This window comes from Ursus arctos, unplaced genomic scaffold (assembly GCF_023065955.2).
Source record: "Ursus arctos isolate Adak ecotype North America unplaced genomic scaffold, UrsArc2.0 scaffold_11, whole genome shotgun sequence".
NCBI lineage: Eukaryota > Metazoa > Chordata > Mammalia > Carnivora > Ursidae > Ursus > Ursus arctos.
The window spans coordinates 73148875-73169525 of NW_026622775.1; positions in this window are offsets into that span (position 1 = coordinate 73148875).

A 20651-nucleotide genomic window follows, 5' to 3' on the forward strand; every position below is an offset into this window, starting at 1 on the left:
CTTTTGTTGGAAGACAGGTATTGTGAATTTTAACTGTTAGATATTAACTATGGCTTATATTTCTACACATACTCTTGAGGATTGTTCTGATGGTGAGGTAGGTTCCTGGAAGACGATTTTATCCTTCCAGACTAGCTTTCCAAAGGTTTGTTAGGTGGTATCACAGTAGTCTTCAATGTATTTTGCTATTGTTCTGTTGGTATTCTGAGCTCTCTTTGCAATGTCCCACGAATTACGAGGTTTTCCACTCTGCCTGCTGCTGGTAGCACAGACTTTTCCTGATTGTGTGTGAAGGCTAGTGACATTTTCCTCTCTGCTTCCCCTGGGCTATGATTTTCCCCACACCACATAGGTTCCTCACACACGTGCCCTACTGAGGAATTCCATGAAAACTCAAAAGTGATCCTAGATGGCTTTCTGAGGTCCTCTTTCTCTGTGCAGCTCTCCTCAGTATTCTGTACTGTAAACCACAGCTATATTGACTTCTCCAAACTTCCATCTTTCTGTCTCCAACTCATGGAAATGGCTGAGCTTCGCCTGTATTCTTCATCCCTGACCCGTAGACTAGAAATGAAATCTCTTTAGGCAGTAAGTTAGGGAAATACAGAGTCCCCCATGTTTGTCTTCCCTCTTGCACTAGTCACTTCCCTGCATTGCCTGGAAATATATCGACAGTGTTCTTTTGCCAGGGTACCTGGGTGGCTCAGTTGCTTAAGCCTCCTACTCGTGATCTGGACTCAGGTCACGAACTCAGGGTCTTGGGATCAAGACCAGCATTGGGCATCACACTCAGCACAGAGTTGGCTTGAGATTCTGTCTCCCCTCTCCCTCTATCCTCCCCACCCCCCACATTCTGTCTCTCAAACCAACATAGAAAATCTTTCAAATGAAATAAAATCAGTTACGTAACAGGCAGCCTCTGCAACGAGGGGAAGACCCCAGCAGGGTCCGTGCCTTGCCCAGAATCACAGGCTGGTAAGAAGGCAGAACCAGGCCTGAACCCAGCTCTCCGAGTGTCCTCAACGTTGGGGCCCTGGCTGAACCTAGTTACTCACTGGGAGCTCGGGAAGAGGTTGTGTTTTGGAACTGGCTGTAGACCTGGAGGTTGTATGGGGGTGAGAAGAAACATCGACATCCCAGGCAGGAGGCTTCCCAGCACGTACCTGTCTGAGGAGGAGCCCAGGCCAGGGCAACCCACTGACGGCACCCCTGCCCGCATGACACCCAGAGGAAAGGAGGGATGGCTCGTGACACACAACTGGCAGCGTCTAGGGGTAAGGGTGGGCTCAGCCCCTCTAAGCCAAGGTTCCAATGCCTTCTGCAGGATTGGCCTTGTAAATCAGAAAGCCTAAGACCTGGGAAAGCTATTTCCCATAAACCCTAGGTGGGACTGTCATCTTCTGGGCCTGCACAATAGGAGTATTGGGGCACACACATGTGCACAGTTACACACACAACACAATAGGGACTGTTGGTGGGATCGGAAGAGCTACAGACTCAGAGAAGGTGAGAAAGGAAGAAAATGTGGTGGCAGTTATTCCCTACGTACGACACCACTCCCCCAATTTCTTAGATGGTATCCCACCTATGCCTGTGGACTTCTGCAAGAAGTACATGCTGGAATAATCCCTATCGCACAGGCAAGACACAGACCATCCCTGACAGGCACAACGGCTTCTCTGGGATCCAAAACAGGGAAGATGGAGACTTGCGTCAGAGCCCGGGATGTTTCTAAGCTGGGGCCCTGGCTGCACCCAGACCTTCCGTGGGGCTTGTGGAGAGGGGTGTGTTGGTGTCACTTGGTACGCATGTGGCATGGCATGCAGAAAGGGGATGAGCAGTCGTCGGCAGCCCAGAGCACTGTTTGTGTAGGTGCTAGTCCAGGTGTGGACTCAGGGAGGGGATCCCAGGAAGTGAAGTCACTTCCCTGATAACTGACCCCAACAGAACTTGGAACCCCGGTCACCAGGCAACCACATCGTAGTGCAGTCCCGTATCAGGCTCACTTGGCTGGAGACAGTCGATAGTGAAAGATGTTCTCTTGCTGCGTGCCCATTGTCCGGGGCTCTGGCTTCCAGAAACCCCAGGGTGAGGGACTTTTCACATGCTGCAGACACTGGCTCAACCCGCGCCCCCGACGCCACAGGGCCTTTGCCAGGAGGGGCCAGAAGGTAATACCGAGCGACCTAGGCCAGGCCAGGCCACCTCTCCGAGCCATCCCTGGGCAGCCCCATTCCCCCAGTTTCAGGGAAAGAGGGGTATGTGGGGGAGGTCCCGCCCTGGGCTGGAGGAGGTTGCAGGGCAGTGGATACCCTGGGGATGCCTTCATGTTCACACCGATGCCACGGTGGGCAGGGTGGAAAGAGGATTCCTGAGGTGCCTCTCACCAGGGCCAGAGTGAATCCAAGGCCCTCGAGCTGGGTCACTTTTCTCTCCATGGTGGAGCTGCGTGCATCCTGGCCTGTGGTGTGTCTGCAAGGGTGTCCCCTGGGTCTGAGGATCAGCAAAGGCAGCCAGACAGACCTCTGAGGCCTCCCGCCTGGCTGCCAGGCACTGTCTTTACAGAGCTCCACATGGGAGACAGGGCAGGAGCTGAACGATGGGATCCCCTGCCCCACCTCCTTGAAGGACAGGAAGGAGTTCCCTACTGCCAACAAAGTCCAGCGCTGTCTCAGGGTGAGTGCAGGTGCCACAGGGACCCAGCACCCAGGGCACCGATGTGGCACAAAGGGACCCAGATCCCAGAAACCAGCCTCTGGGCTCCTCGGGGCTCCCTCCTAGACTCCTGCTCCCATGTGAACCTGGATCCCCATCTCCTCCCCAAAACTGCCCTCAGGACCCTGCCAACGGCCTTGGCCCAATGCACAGTCCCTATCCACATATCTGTATGAATATCAGAAAAGCGACCTTAAACCACCTCTCATCCATTGCTCGAAATCCTGGTGAGCTGGGAGACTTTTCCCCAAAGGGGCATGGGGCTTATGGTACTATGCCTATTGCTCTGCCCTTTGGTTGTGAAGGAACACATCCCTGGGGCCCCTCCAGGGTCTGGAGCAGGCGCCTCCTTGTGCTGCACAACATTCCAGAAGGCCCATCAGTTACCGCAGCCCTTGAGCCCTTCACAGATGCAGGACGTTCATGTGATTCCCTTCTGTTGCCAACTCACAGCGCTGCACGGAACATTATTACAAAATAATAATAGTAATATGAATAATAAAACCACATATTTTAATTTGAAACAGTACTTTTTCATGAATTAATTTCTATTGAAATTATATGATTTCATAGATACTCAACATTATTATACTAAGATTCAAATACTGGTCTAGCTCTGTATTTTTGTTTGTTTTGGGCATTTCTACCCTGGGAAAATAAGGAAACAGGTTTATAATTGGCTCCAAATTCACAGATTATAAGAAATATAAATTTATCTGTTATTTTTTTAGTAAAATATTTTCAAGTGAAAGAATGTTGTCATCTAAAAATGGTAAGATTTATCACTTTTATTACTTACATATTAACCAAATTAAGTCACATCTGCTTTTTAAATAGAAGTAAGTGATCTAAATATTAATATATCCTTGTTTAATCAACGTTTGACATCAGATTAAAAATTATGAATGTGAAAGATGACAATTTTTAATGATGCCTTCTCAAAATTTTTTGTGATCTAAATATTAATATATCCTTGTTTAATCAACGTTTGACATCAGATTAAAAATTATGAATGTGAAAGATGACAATTTTTAATGATGCCTTCTCAAAATTTTTTAAGAACATGAAATATAAAGAGAATTGAGTGCTGGAAATATTCTTGAACAGAATAGAGCAATACTGAATGAAAAAAAAAGCCCCCTTCATGATAAAAATCCTCAAACTAAGTTTAGTGGAAATATATTTCAACATAATAAAGGCTATACATGAAAACCCCACTGCTAATATCATACTCAATGGTGAAAAATGGTGAGAGCTTTCCCCCTAGTTCAGGAACAAGATGAGAATGTCCACTCTCACCATTTTTATTCATTCTAGTATTGGAAGTCTTAGCCACAACAATCAGACAAGAAATAAAAAAACTTCCAGATTGGTAAGGAAGAAGTAAAACTTTCACTATTTGTAGATGGCATGATATTATGTATAGAAAACCTAAGATGCTACCAAAATACTGCTAATACTGATAAACAGATTCAGAAAGGTTGCAGGATACAAAAAAAAAAAAAAAGTACAGAAATCTGTGGCATTTTTCTATACTGATAATGAAGTAGCAGAAAGAGAAATTAAGACAAAAATCCCATTTACACGTGCACCAAAAATAATAAAATACCTAGGAATAAATGTAAACAAAGTGAAAGACCTGACTGAAAATCATACAATTTTGATGAAAAAAGTCACAGACAACACAAATGGAAAGATACTCCTTTCTCATGGACTGGAAGAATAAATATTGTTAAAATGTCCATACTACCCAAAGCAATCTACATATTTAATGCAATCCCCATCAAAATAGCAACAGTATTTCTCACTAGAACAAATAATCCTAAAATTTGTATGGAACCACAAAAGATCCAGAATAACTAAAGAGATCTTGAAAAAGAATGACAACCTAGAGGCATCACAATCCCAGATTTCAAGATCTACTACAAAGTTGTAGTAATCAAAACAGTATGGTACTGATACAAAAAAAGACATATAGATTAATAGAACAGAAAAGACGGCCCAGAAATAAACCCTTGAGGAGCTGAGTTTTCAAAAGGGATGTTCTCCACTTCTCCCAGGACATTCAAATACCCCCTAGACCTCACTCGTCTAATTAGAGATTTTTCTTTAGGCTCTCAGGACATTGTAATTCTTAGAGAAATTCTTCTCAGAGTCTGGAAGGTAATGTTTTTGCTCATTGTACTTCTTTAATTTAGCTAGATGCCCTTGTATTTGGAAGATATTCTTATAACATCTCCAAGATTATTTTTTAATAGATTTTCTTGTCTGTTTCTTTAAATTACTTTTGCTTACATAAGGGATATCAGAGAAGATATAAATATTTTATTCTTCCAGGAGACTCCGTGTGTGTGTGTGTGTGTGTGTGTGTGTGTGTGTGTGTATTTAGGCCATATATTTAGTTCATTAAGATTTGTACAGATTTCTAGAAGAAAAATAATCACATGATCACATGATTTAGGATTACTTATAATCATAAATAGATTTTTAAATTGGAGAGGAAAACGGATAGCTAGTAAAGCATGAAACCTTGATAGGAAACATACATACTGTGTGCTGGTTAATTGGTTATAGTCACTTCATGTATTATTATGACAGCTTCTGCCTGTGAACTTAGAAGATGCTGAGCTTCTCAATAATCAAAGAAGAGAACAAGTGTTCATTCAAAATGCTGACCCAAGCAGTGCCTGCTTTTCTGTTTTTCTATCTGAAGCCATCATTTAGAATTTGTACTCTTTCAACAGTAGGAAAGTCCATAGACCTCTAAAGCATGAGTAAAATTCAAATAGGGTCAAATTCCTGAGGGCAAAGCATTATTTTTCCTCCCAGCCCTGTTACATTTGGCCATACATACTTATTTCAACCCATGCAGCAGAGAATAAGGGCTGTGATTTTCATTATGATCACTAATTCCTTAAAAGTGCATCTAGGGCCTTCCAGAGTCATGAATTCAGCAGAATAACAGAAGGTAGCATGTCAAAAGACCATATGCAGGCCCTAGGCTGTATTTGCAGTACTAGTTCTGCATAATGTTTCCAGTTGGTATGCAATCATGCATGAACTCAAGCTTAAAAAAAACAAAAAGCTAGAATTTTTCATGCAGTGCTGTTACCTTTCAATGCACACCCAATTCAGCAAACTTAAATATTATCAAATATCCTTCCATAGTGATTGCAGTCTCCAGGGCTATCTACTGGTAATGCATAGCTTGGTTTTTAGATAATAAATAATAAAACTCTTCTAACAGGTGAATTTGATAATCAGTGTGCATCCAGAAGCATTGAATGTTTCCCATTAAATGACTGTAATCTTTCAGTTTGGTTTGCACCACCATATGCTATTGGCCTTGCATTTTGTATGTTAACTTTGCAGAGCTCATGCTCACTACAAACACACTCGGGACCTCTAAATACTTGTTTCTTGTGCATACCATGAATTTGTATTCACATTTTTGGAGACAGGAGACAATGCTGATGTTTACTTGTATTTCAGAAAAATCAATCAGGTCAGCCTTGAGAGGTCACAATGACCAATACAGCTGATACACTGAGAGTTCACTAAATATTTTCTGAGACTTTGGTATCATTGTTGCAAGTATTCAGACAATTTTCTGGATCACATGCCCGTGACAGAGGGTTCCCTTACATTCACAATTCTGGAAGAAAACTCTTCATATTGCCATCCCAGAAATCCAGAAATCCTGCCAGGGAGTGAACATTTACTGTAAAATAATCTGTGCCACATTGCTCCTCTTTTTATACAGCACCATGACCCACTAAGGAATAAGAAAAATCCCTGAGCTGTCTCTGTATGTTTTTAGCATTATGATTTCATACACATTTAACGGAATTAATTTAAAAAAGACAACCCTAGTTCTAAGATTAAAAAATCTTCATAAAATAGTCAAATGGAGCCAATGTGCTAAATATTTTTTTTCTGAGGGACCTTAAATTTCCAAGTCTTATACTTTAAATATGGGCTTAATTTGAGAACAGTCATTTTAAAGTTGGCCTAACTCATTTGTCCAAACTCAATTTAAAAATTCACAATTCCTGAGGAGTTAAGATGGCGGAGGAGTAGGGGACCCCTTTTTCACAGGTCCCCTGAGTCGAGCTGGATAGGTACCAGACCAGCCTAAATAACCACGGAATCAGCCTGAGACGCAGGAAGATACATCTGGATCTCTACAAATGAACATCTCCAGCACTGAGTATTGAGGTACCAAGAGGGGTGCCATAAAACCGCGCAGATATCGGAAGATAAACGGAAGGGGGAGGGAGCCGACGCATTTGGGCGCCGGGAAGCAGCAGCCACCTGCATGGGGGAGCGGGCAGACTCAGAGACCGCAACCGCAAGAGAGCAGACTGAGACCGGTGAGCCGTGACGCGCGCCATAAGGCATCTCCTGGAACACCGGAATCCCGGTGTGATCACGGGATCCAGACTGAGACCGGGAGCTCCCGGAGCGCGCGCGGTGCGGCTGGCAGCTGGCGGGCCACCTGCACGTGGGAGCGGGCGGACTCGCGGTCGGCACCCGCGAAACAGCAGACTGAGACCCTGAACCGGGTGCGCGCGTCACCAGGCTTCTCACGGAACTCCGGAATCACGGTGTGCTCACCGGGCATAGACTGAGACCAGGAGACCCGGGAGAGCGCGGGGCGGCGGTGGCTGGCGGCATTAGAAACACAAAGGACAGAGACGCGCCTGCCCTGGAAATGAGGGCAGGGACGCCGGGTTGGTGCGCACATCCCGGGTCGCTGCAGGGTTGAGCAGCACCAACAGTAACAGAGTTAAAGTGGCCAGAACATCAGTGGAGAACGGGCCGCAATCCCTCTGTTCTGTGACAATGCAGCCTCTGCTGCTCTGACTCTCAGAAGAGGCATAGCCGACCGCCAGGGAAAGCCGCCAGAGAACAAAAGCCTGGAAATACCAGCTCACAGCATGCCCATCTCCATCCCCCCTCGCGGGGGACACGGAGACTCTACCCAAACAGGGTTGCCTGAGTATCGGTGCGGCAGGCCCCTCCCCCAGAACAGAAGGCAGGCTGAAAAATCAAGAAGCCCACCACCCGGGCGCCTGGGTGGCGCAGTCATTGAGTGCCTGTCTCTGGCTTAGGGCGTGATCGCAGCGTTCTGGAAAGGAGTCCCTCGTCGGGCTCCTCCGCTGGGAGCCTGCTTCTTCCTCTCCCACTCCCCTGCTTCTGTTCCCGTTCTTGCTGACTGTCTACCTCCCTCTCTCAGATAAATAAATAAATAAAATCTTTAAAGAAGAAGCCCACATCTCTAAGATCCCTATAAAACAAGGGGCACGGCCTGGGACCCAGTCAATAATTTGGGCTCTGGACAACCCCGCAACCTCTCCTCATCAGAATGACAAGAAGAAGAAACCCCCCCCCAGCAAAGAAAAGACAGTGAGTCTGTGGCCTCTGCCACAGAAATAATGGATATGGATGTAACCAAATTATCAGAAATGGAATTCAGAGTAACGATGGTCAAATTGATGAGCAGAATTGAAAAAAGTATTAACGAAAAGGTTTCTGAGAATATAGAATCCCTAAAGTCAGAAATGAAAGCGAATTTGACAGAAATTAAAAATTCTATGAGCCAAATGCAGGCAAAACTAGAGGCTCTGATGGCCAGGGTCACAGAAGCAGAGGAACGGGTTAGTGAATTGGAGGATGGGTTAATAGAGGAAAAAATGAAAATAGAAGATGCTTTTAAAAAAATCTAAGCCCACGATTGTTGGCTACGGGAGATTACTGACTCAATGAAACGATCCAATGTTAGAATCATCAGCATCCCCGAGGGGGTGGAGAAAAACAGAGGTCTAGAAGAGATATTTGGACAAATCGTAGCTGAAAACTTCCCTAATCTAGCAAGGGAAACAAACATTCGTGTCCAAGAGGCATAGAGGACCCCTCCGAAGCTCAACCACGACAAACCTACGCCACGTCACGTCATAGTGCATTTCGCAAATATTAGATCCAAGGATACAGTATTGAAAGCGGCCAAGGCAAAGAAATTTCTCACGTACCAAGGCAAAGGCATCAAAATTACGTCAGACCTGTCTACACAGACCTGGAATGAGAGAAAGGGTTGGGGGAGCATTTTTAAAGCTCTTTCAGAGAAAAACATGCAGCCAAGGATCCTTTATCCAGCAAGGCTGTCATTCAGAATTGATGGAGAAATAAAGACATTTCAGAATCGACAGTCACTAACCAATTTCGTAACCACAAAACCAGACCTACAGGAGATATTACGGGGAGTTCTATAAAAGTAAAAAGGCCCCAAGAGTAATACAGAACAGAAAGTCACAGCCAATACAAACTAAGACTTTACTGGCAACATGGCATCATTAAAAGCATATCTCTCAGTACTCAGTCTTAATATTAATGGCTTAAATTCTCCCTTACAACACCACAGGGTTGCAGATTGGATAAAAAGAAATGACCCATCCATTTGCTGTCTACAAGAGACTCATTTCGAACCCAAAGATGCATTCAGACTGAGAGTAAGGGGATGGAGTACCATCTTTCACGCAAATGGACCTCAAAAGAAAGCTGGGGTAGCAATTCTCATATCAGATAAATTGGATTTTAAACTACAGACTGTAGTTAGAGACGCAGAAGGGCACTATATTATTCTTAAAGGAAGTATTCAACAAGTGGATATGACAATTATAAATATATATGCCCCCAACAGGGGAGCAGCAAGATACACAAGCCAACTCTTAACCAGAATAAAGAGACATATAAATAAAATACATTAATAGTAGGGGACCTCAACACTCCACTCTCAGAAATAGAAAGAACACCCTGGAAAAAACTAAGCAAAGAATCAAAGGCTTTGAATGCTGTACTCGATGAGTTGGACCTCATAGATATATAGAGAACACTACACCCCAGAACCAAAGAATACTCATTCTATTCTAAAGCCCATGGAAAATTCTCAAGAATAGACCATGTTCTGGGACACAAAACAGGTCTCAGCCGATACCAAAAGATTGAAATTATCCCCTGCATATTCTCAGACCACAATGCTTTGAAATTGGAACTCAACCACAAGGAAAAATTTGGAAGAAACTCAAACACTTGGAGACTAAGAACCATCCTGCTCAGGAATGACTCGATAAACCAGGAAATCAAAAATCAAATTAAACAATTTATGGAGACCAATGAGAATGAAAATACAAGAGTCCAAAACCTATGGGATACTGCAAAGGCAGTCCTAAGGAGGAAATACATAGCCATCCAAGCCTCACTCAAAAGAATAGAAAAATCTAAAATGCAGGTTTTATATTCTCACCTCAAGAAGCTGGAACAGCAACAGAGGGACAGGCCTAATCCACACACGAGGAAGCAGTTGACCAAACTTAGAGCTGAAATCAATCAAGCAGAAACCAGAAGTACAGTAGAGCAGATCAACAGGACTAGAAGCTGGTTCTTGGAGAGAATCAATAAAATTGACGGACCACTGGCAAGATTTATCCAAAAGAAAAGAGAAAGGACCCAGATTATTAAAATTATGAATGAAAAAGGAGAGGTCACGACGAACACCATTGAAATTGGAAGGATTATTAGAAATTTTTATCAACAGCTATATGCCAATAAACTAAGCAATCTGGAAGAGATGGAATCCTTCCTGGAAACCTATAAACTACCAAGATTGAAACAGGAAGAAATTGATTTCTTAAACAGGCCAATTAATGATGAAGAAATTGAGTCAGTGATAAACAACCTTCCAAATAACAGAACTCCAGGCCCGGACGGTTTTCCTGGGGAATTCTACCAAACTTTCAAAGAAGAAATAATACCTATTCTCCTAAAGCTATTTCAAAAAATAGAAACAGAAGGAAAGCTACCAAACTCATTCTATGAGGCCAATATTACCTTGATCCCCAAACCAGGCAAAGATCCCCTCAAAAAGGAGAATTACAGACCGATTTCCCTAATGAATATGGACGCCAAAATCCTCAACAAGATACTTGCTAATAGAATCCAACAGTTCATTAAAAGGATTATCCATCACGATCAGGGGCGCCTGGGTGGCATAGCGGTTGAGCGTCTGCCTTCGGCTCAGGGCGTGATCCCGGCGTTCTGGGATCGAGCCCCACATCAGGCTCCTCCGCTGTGAGCCTGCTTCTTCCTCTCCCACTCCCCCTGCTTGTGTTCCCTCTCTCGCTGGCTGTCTCTATCTCTGTCAAATAAATAAATAAAATCTTTAAAAAAAAAAAAAAAAGGATTATCCATCACGATCAAGTGGGATTCATACCTGGGATGCAAGCGTGGTTCAATATTTGCAAATCAATCAGTGTGATACATCATATCAACAAGAAAAGACTCAGGAACCATATGATCCTCTCAATCGATGCCGAAAAAGCATTTGACAAAATACAGCATCCTTTCCTGATTAAAACCCTTCAGAGTGTAGGAATAGAAGGTACATTTCTCAATCTCATAAAAGCCATCTATGAAAAGCCTACTGCAAATATTATTCTCAATGGGGAAAAGCTGGAAGCCTTTCCCTTAAGATCAGGAACACGACAAGGATGCCCACTCTCGCCACTATTATTCAACATAGTACTAGAAGTCCTTGCAACAGCAATCAGACGACAAAAAGGGATCAAAGGTATTCAAATCAGCAAAGAAGAAGTCAAAATGTCTCTCTTCGCAGATGACATGATACTCTATATGGAAAACCCAAAAGAAGCCACTCCCAAACTATTAGAATTTATAGAGCAATTCAGTAACGTGGCAGGATAAAAAATCAATGCTGAGAAATCAGTTGCATTTCTGTACACGAATAGCGAGACCGAAGAAAGAGAAATTAGGGAATCCATCCCATTTACAATAGCACCAAAAACCATACGTTACCTTGGAATTAACTTAACCAGAGACGTAAAGGACCTATATTCTAGAAACTATAAATCCCTCTTGAAAGACATTGAGGAAGACATAAAAAGATGGAAAGATATTCCATGCTCATGGATCGGAAGAATTAACATAGTTAAAATATCCATGCTACCCAGAGCAATCTACACTTTCAATGCTATCCCGATCAAAATACCGAGGACATTTTTCAAAGAACTGGAACAAATAGTCCTTAAATTTGTATGGAACCAGAAAAGACCCCAAATCTCCAAGGAACTGTTGAAAAGGAAAAACAAAGCTGGGGGCATCACAATGCCGGATTTTGAGCTGTACTACAAAGCTGTGATCACAAAGACAGCATGGTACTGGCACAAAAACAGACACACAGACCAATGGAACAGAATAGAGAGCCCAGAAATGGACCCTCGGCTCTTTGGGCAACTAATATTTGATAAAGCAGGAAAAAACATCCGGTGGGAAAAAGACAGTCTCTTCAATAAATGGTGCTGGGAAAATTGGACAGCTACATGCAAAATAATGAAACTTGACCACTATCTCACACCATACACAAAAATAAACTCCAAATGGATGAAAGACCTCGATGTGAGACAGGAATCCATCAAAATTCTAGAGGAGAACATAGGCAGCAACCTCTACGACATCGGCCAAAGCAACCTTTTTCATGACACATCCCCAAAGGCAAGAGAAACAAAAGATACAATGAATTTATGGGACTTCATCAAGATTAAAAGTTTCTGCACAGCCAAGGAAACAGTCGGAAAAACTAAGAGGCAGCCCACGGAATGGGAGAAGATATTTGCAAATGACACTACAGATAAAGGACTGGTATCCAAGATCTACAAAGAACTTCTCAAACTCAATACACGAGAAACAAATAAACAAATCAAAAAATGGGCAGAAGATATGAACAGACACTTTTCCAATGAAGACATACAAATGGCTAACAGACACATGAAAAAATGTTCAAAATCATTAGCCATCAAGGAAATTCAAATCAAAACCACACTGAGATACCACCTTACGCCAGTTAGAATGGCAAAAATAGACAAGGCAAGAAACAACAAATGTTGGAGAGGATGTGGAGAAAGGGGATCCCTCCTACATTGTTGGTGGGAATGCAAGTTGGTACAGCCACTCTGGAAAACAGTGTGGAGGTCCCTTAGAAAGTTAAAAATTGAGCTACCCTATGATCCAGCCATTGCACTACTGGGTGTTTACCCCAAAGATACAGACGTAGTGAAGAGAAGGGCCATATGCACCCCAATGTTCATAGCAGCAATGTCCACAATAGCTAAATCATGGAAGGAGCCGAGATGCCCTTCAACAGATGACTGGATTAAGAAGTTGTGGTCCATATATACAATGGAATATTACTCAGCTATCAGAAAGAACGAGTTCTCAACATTTGCTACAACATGGACGGCACTGGAGGAGATAATGCTAAGTGAAATAAGTCAAGCAGAGAAAGACAAGTATCATATGATTTCTCTCATCTATGGAACATAAGCACTAGGATGATCAGTAGGGGAAGAAAGGGATAAAGAAAGGGGGGTAATCAGAAGGGGGAATGAAACATGAGAGACTATGGACTATGAGAAACAAACTGAGGGCCACAGAGGGGAGGGAGGTGGGGAAATGGGATAGGCCCGTGATGGGTAGTAAGGAGGGCACGTATTGCATGGTGCCCTGGGTGTTATACACAACTAATGAATCATCGAGCCTTACATCGGAAACCGGGGATGTACTGTATGGTGACTAACATAATATAATAAAAAATCATTATAAAAAAGAAAAATAATAATAATTAAAAAATTAAAAAAGGTAGTAAGGAGGGCACGTATTGCATGGTGCACTGGGTGTTATATGCAACTAATGAATCATCGAACTTTACATCAGAAACCAGGGATGTACTGTACGGTGACTAACATAATAAAAAACATTAAAAAAAAATAAAAAAATAAAAATTCACAATTCCTTATCAGTCACCTTTAGGACAATTTCTCATACTCTCTTCTCTCCAAATATAACCATATTTTAACTTAATGCAAAGAAATTTCAACTTACAATTGCTATAACATCTTTAATTTCCAATGTTTTCCTTTTGGATATAATCTATATAAAGGAATGAATTTTTTATCTCTGGCTTAAATCGCAAAAACCCACAAAGCTTTTGACGGAACTTTTTGGCATTCAAGACCATTTCTAGTGCTGTGCAAAGCAGTCAGTGCTTTCTGGGGAGCAACTACTTAAAATTCATATGGACATATTAGATGTAATATGTATATTTGGAATAACCATTGAAATATTTCTCTATTTAATTAGAGTAGTCTATGCTAACTCACAGGGTGGACACTGTCAGCTATTTTCAATCTACCAATTATTTCTTTGGGGGACATAGTAAAATCTCTGCTTCAGTAAATGTTTTCACTTTCTTCATGCACTAATTTTCCCTTCTTCTTCTTCTAGCTCTGTCTCAGTGGGAAGAGAGAGCAAGAAATGCTAGCTATCATAATGCAAGCACGGCAGAAGGGGACACAAAATTTTCCCTTGCAACAAAGCAAGCTTTGATACTCAATTCCAATATTTGCTGAATGGTTATAAATGCACCCATTATCTTTTTTTCTGGTGTCCTATAGAGTATGTGCCCTCAAACAGTCAGGAAATGAAGGCATTACTGACTTTCTGTTCATGGTGCTAGGAATACAGGATTGCACTCTGTGGACAACCACTTATGTCTGCCCCCCTCAGCTCCTAGGAATCTGCAGATTTACCCCTTTCTTGATGCACTCAGTACTTCTACAGAGTCCTGGACAGGATCTTAGATGAAACTCAGACCAGCACACTATCTCTCTTCCCCTCTCCTCTGCCACATCTTGAGTCAAGATGAAGTGGTGATCACTGGTGAGGACTTCAAAAGCAAATCAAAGAACAAGGGCTATGATCAGAAAGAACGATTACCCAACATTTGCAGCAACATGGACGGAACTGGAGGAGATAATGCTAAGTGCAATAAGTCAAGCAGAGAAAGACAATTATCATATGGTTTCACTCATTTGTAGAACATAAGGAATAGCAGGGAGATCGGTAGGAGAAGGAAGGGAAGAATGAAGGGGGGTTAAACAGAGGGGGAATGAACCACGAGAGACTATGAACTCTGGGAAACAAACTGAGGGCTTTAGAGGGGAGGGGGGTGGGGCATTGGGCTAGGCCGGTGATGGGTATTAAGGAGGGCACATATTGCATGGAGCACCGGGTGTTATACACAAACAATGAATCATGGAACAGTACATCAAAAACTAAGGATGTACTGTATGGTGATTAACATAATAAATTTAAAAAATATATTAAAAAATTAAAAAAATTAAAAATAACCCCCCCAAAAAAACAAAAGCAAAAATAAACAAACAAAAAGAACAATGGCTATGGGCTCTAGGGACAGATGTCAGCAAGTTACAGCCAAGGATTAAATGTGACCAGTGGACATCCTCCAGAGTAGGTACTGACTATGCACAAATATTCATGACCTCCCAAAATTCATATGTTGAAGTCTTAATCCACAATACGATGATTTTTGGAGATGGGGACTTTGGGCGATAACTAGGTTTGGATGAGGGTCTAGGAGTGGTACCTCCATGATAGGATTGGTATAAGAGATTTTCATCTCTTAAGAGATGAAAAGACCTCAGTTCCTTTCCCTCTCACTCTACCATGTGAAGATTCAGCAAGAAGGCACTGTCTGTAAACCAGGAAGGATGTCCTCCCCAGACATCAAATCTGCTCACACCTTGATCTCAGATTTCCCAGCTTCTAGTTTGCTGTATAAGCCACCCAGTCTCCAGTACCTTGTTAAAGCAGCTCAAAGAGAACATCCAGGACTCTGGACTAATCCAAGGAGCCACCTACCTCCTGACATAGACGTCGAGTGGATCCATCCTATGTATCTTTGGCCCTCAAAAAATTCCTCAAAGCACAGTAGTGAGACAAGAGCATTCCAACATCTCTTCTTAAAAAAAAAAAATCCTTTCTAATATTCTCTCCAACATTTTTAAAAGAATAGAGGCAGGTAGTCTTCTAAAGTTCATGAAAATTATGACAAGGTCTGCTTCAGTGAACTCATATCCTCTTTTGCAATGTGGGCATGACTGACCGTTACTAGCTTGAGGCCTCAGCCAAAACTGAGAAAAGGGATACTCATGTTAACATACACTACAACTAAGGTATCCGCAGAAAACACAGTTGTTACTCTCTAGCATGGCCATGCTCTGCTTATGAGACCACCTTTCAGCAGGTGGCTAGATTTAGAATTGCCAGTTAATAGAGTTTCTTTCAGTCTGAATTGTCTCCCTTCACTTTAAATATTGAACATTTTAAAAATACAACTCCCTATTAGATTTTAAATGATTACTGTGGAATAACTGACGTTTTTGTTGTTTTTGCTTTCTTAGGTAAAATATTTAATAGTTTGCTTTTTTTCCTCACTTCCCTTTTCTGCCCTAGGAGGGTATCTGTGTCCATGAGGCAAACTCTATGTCCGTGGCAGGAAGCTAGTGCGTCCTGGTATACACCCAGCATCTTTGCCGGGGGGGGGGGGGTGGGGAGGGAGGGTGTTTACTCTTGAGTTACTACATTGGTATCATTTAATCCTTTGCTGTGATGTACAGGCATCTGCCCCAGGAGCTCACGGCCATACGTTCTTTTTTTTCCACATACATTTTAAGTTATTGCCAGTAGCATCTCTTCATCTTGACCCCAGGCCTTTGCTGGTTCAACCATGTGCTCATCAGGTCTGTATCCTTCAGGAGGACATCTGCGATTTTTTGAAACATTTAATATTTACCATCTTAACCATTTTTAAATGTGCGATTCAGTAGTGTTAAGTTTATTCACAGTGTTGTGAGGCAGATCGCCAGAACTTTTTCATCTTGTAAAACCAAACCAAACCAAATGAAAAACAAAACCAAAAACAAACCAAACAAAAATGCTCTATACTCCTTAGATAGCAACAGTTTCCCCTTTCCTCCCTGACCCCTAGCCTCTGGTAACTACCATTCTACCTTCTGTTTCTAGAACTGGACTACTTCAGATACCCTGGATCAGCGGATCGTCCAGTAACTGTGTCGTTGTGAACAGCCTGTTTCACTCAGCATAATGCCTTCAAGGTGCATCCATGTTGTGCATGTAATAGGCTTTCTTTTTTGAGGCTGAACAATATTCTGGTGTTATGTATACACTGCATTTTTAAAATCCATTTATCTTCTGATAGACATTTAGGTTGATTCCACCTCTTGTTTATTGTGACTAGTGCTGCAATGAATGTGGGCATGCAAATCTCTCTTCAAGATCCTGTTTTCACTTTTTGTTTTATTTCTTGGATGAATACCCAGAAGTGGCATTGCTGGATCATACTGTGTTTCTATTTTTTAATTTTCTTGAGGAACCTACGTTGTTTTCATATGCATTATTTTACATTCCCATTAACAGTACACAGAGATTCTAATTTGTCTGCAGCCATGCTGACACTTGTAATTCCCGGGGGTTTTGTTTTTTCCTTTTTTTTTTTTTTAATAGTAGCCATTTTATTGGGTGTGAGGTGATATCTCAGTGTGGCTTTGATTTGAATTTCTCTGATGATTAATGATGTTGAGCATTTTTTATATGCTCATTGGTCAAGTGTAAGAATTTTTTCATTGTACGACAGATACCATTGCATTGGCAAAATTCCACACTGTGTGTAATTTCCTCTAAAACCAAACCAAAACAAACTGAAATCTAACTCCAAGTTGTCAGAATTACTGGTTTACATCCCAGTTCTTTATAAATCTCTGGAATTAATTGTGTCCAAGTTTTCTTTTCCTTCAAGTTGACCACTCTCCTCAAATTGGTAGCCTCTTTCTTCACTTTGTTAGAGGCTAAGGTTTCAACTGAGATATGAAATTATGTCACAGGCTTTCCCTTGGAGTTGAATTCCTTAATTCACAAATAGAAATACGAGCGGGCACCCAAGAGGTGAGAGGAAAGAATTCTATTTCTAGAGCACTAGAATGTGGAATCTGTTAATATATGAATTGGGACAACAAACATCCTGTCAATCTCAGTTGTTGTAATATTTAAAAAAAGGAATAATCAAAGTCCTACAATAACAAATAAGAATAACAAATAGCAAATATATCACAAGTTTCTTTAAATCGCTGGTAAAATATGTGGAGTGCCTTCAAAATCTTGTAAAAATCCCACGGTGTTTTATAATTTACAAAGAACCTTCGCATGCAGATTGCTCGTATGATTTTTACAATAATGTTTTCAGGTAGGCAGAATGAGAAATTACATTTACAAAGTACCTATGCATATATCAATAGTGGTAACTGATATCCCCATTTTACATTTAAAATTATGACTTTTCCTAGATCTCAGAGTTTGTAAGTGAGCCCATATCATCGTATAAGTGTTTTGCTTTCTTGTCTGGTGTGCCTCACTATTTCCTCGGTCTTTCTATACATTTTTTTAGTTCTTATCATTTGTTATTCAAGTAGAAAGGTACTGCTGGGGTCACAGGGAATATAAAACTTAGTTTCATCTCACGGAAATATATATATTTTTAAATCTGCTTTAAAATAATCAGCATTATCTGAATTATTTTTGTCTTTTTTCATTTTCCTGTTACCAACTTTTTATTAAGCAATAGGTCTGTGGTAGGCAGAGTAATGGCCCCAATGATGCCCACATCTTAATCCCTGGGATGTATGAATACGATACTCTATATGGCAGAAGGAACTTTCAGAGATAATTAAAGTTATGGACCTTGAGATAGGAAGATTATCTTGGATTATTTGGGTGAGCCCAATATAACCACATGGGCTCTTAAATGTATAAGGAGGCAGAAGACAGAGTCAGAGGGAAATGTGGCCATTTGAGAATGGCCAGAAAGATACAACATTGGTGGCTTTTAAGATGGAAAAAGAGGGCCAGGAGCCAAGGAATGTTGGTGGCCTCTAGAAACTGGAAAATGCAAGGAAATACTCAACGCTATAGTCTCCAGAAAGGAATACAGCCAAACTAACATGACGATTTTAACCCAGTGGGATCCTTGCTGACTTCTAACTTATAGAACTCTAAGATAATAAATTTTTGTTGATTTGAGCCACCAAGTTTGTGGTGATTTGTTATGGTAGCAATAGAAAACTGATAGAAGGACCACTCATGTAAATTTAATTATATACAGGAATACGTAATACATACGGGAATAATTATCTATTTCTCTTTTGCAGTCAAATCTTACTTCTAGCTTCTCAGCACATCTTTTTGGTTTTTTTAGGGCTACTGTACCAATTCCCATACACTCATTTTTCCCTGTTACCTCTCTCAGGAATCTGGAAAGAATTGTATGTGCTTTGAGACACATACCCTAAATGCACAACCCATAAAGTACTAAATACTTTTTGATAAAGCTGTCTAGATGAAATATTTTACAGGTAATATGAGCTATATGAAATGCTTTCTGGAAAACACTCTAGCGAGTGGGCACCACCAGGTTAGAAGACGCTCTGGTAATCAAAACTGCTAAATGTTTACTCACCAATAAAGGAAAATATCCTCTTGGGGATTCTAGGCTTGTTACCACGGATGTTGTTTGCTAACTCTGATTGTTTTCCTACCTGCTTATAGAAACTCCGTGCTGTCACCCATCTGTTCTCTCATCAAAGCAGCTTTGTGGTGGCAGTTATTTTAGACATTTTTTTTTTATGATTTCAGATGTCTCTGCATTGAACTATACATTCTACTTGAGAACATGATGATCAGAGCTTTAATGCAGGTAGAAACACACAGCTCCTACTTTTCTCCATTTAGTAATAGGAGAGAAAGTTATAATATCTGAATTATTTAAAAATTGTTAGAAACCTTGATTTCCCCTTTGGGATACTCATCACACCAACGGTTTCTTATTTAAAAATGTTATTCTTCATTATTAATTCCTCAATTTTATAGGTGACCTTTTAATTGCTACTTCCAACTGGCTGACACGATGTCTAGTACACAGTAGTCAGTGAATGTTGCTTGTAAATGTTTTAATGACATGCCTCTTATCACTGTCACTTATTTTAGTTTTAAAACTTAGAAAACATTCTTTTACCCTATACTGCTAAATAGTTAATCCTCGTCCTTGAAGACTATCTCCATTCTTCCACACATCACTGCCAATTGTTCCTCTGGCCTGAGAGAGATTACCATTTTCCCTTCGTTCTTGGCTCAATCCCAACTTCTCCAAGCTGGATATTACATCCTGCTTCCTTCAGAAACTTGACTCGTTCATTATATTCTTTCTTCCAAATCTTCTATCTTTCCTTCATTGCTAGATTATCCTACTCAATAAAGAAAGAAGATAATTTTTTAATTATAAAAATTTTGTCTTTCAACTTTTTACCTTACCAATTACAAACAAGCTGAAGAATAACCTGTAATGCCTCGCTTCCTCATTTTTCATTTAATCCAACTTCCAGTCACTTACAGGAAGTTCCCTTTCCAAGGTCACTGATATAATGTCCATCTATTCCAAAGAACATGTGGCAGTTTACATGCTACTCATTACATTTGATACTGTTTGTCACTCTTCTGAATACTCTCATCTTGTTTGACCTCTCAGATCCTTCTTTATGTTCCCTTTCCTTTGCCCATGCTTGCAAAGTTTGATGTCCGGAATTTCTCCTCTGCTTATTCTATGCAATTCATCTAAATGGTTTCATCTGTTGCCATGGTTTCAACTACTGCTAACATGTTCATTACTCCCAACTGTCTTTCCATAGCCTCAGAGATTGAGCTGCTTTTTAGGGAATTGCCATCCGGTATCCCAGAGGCACTTCCATCTCAATAGATACAAACGGGATACCTTGTCCTTAGGTTATGATGCTGGCTCCTTCTTGTACATTTTCTAAATCAATAAATGATACCATCTCCTGTTCTGTTGTTGTAGGCAGAGTTGTGGTTGATTAATCTTTTCTTACTCCTCCATGTAAAAAGCACCATCTCTCATTCACCATCCCCCCTACCTACAT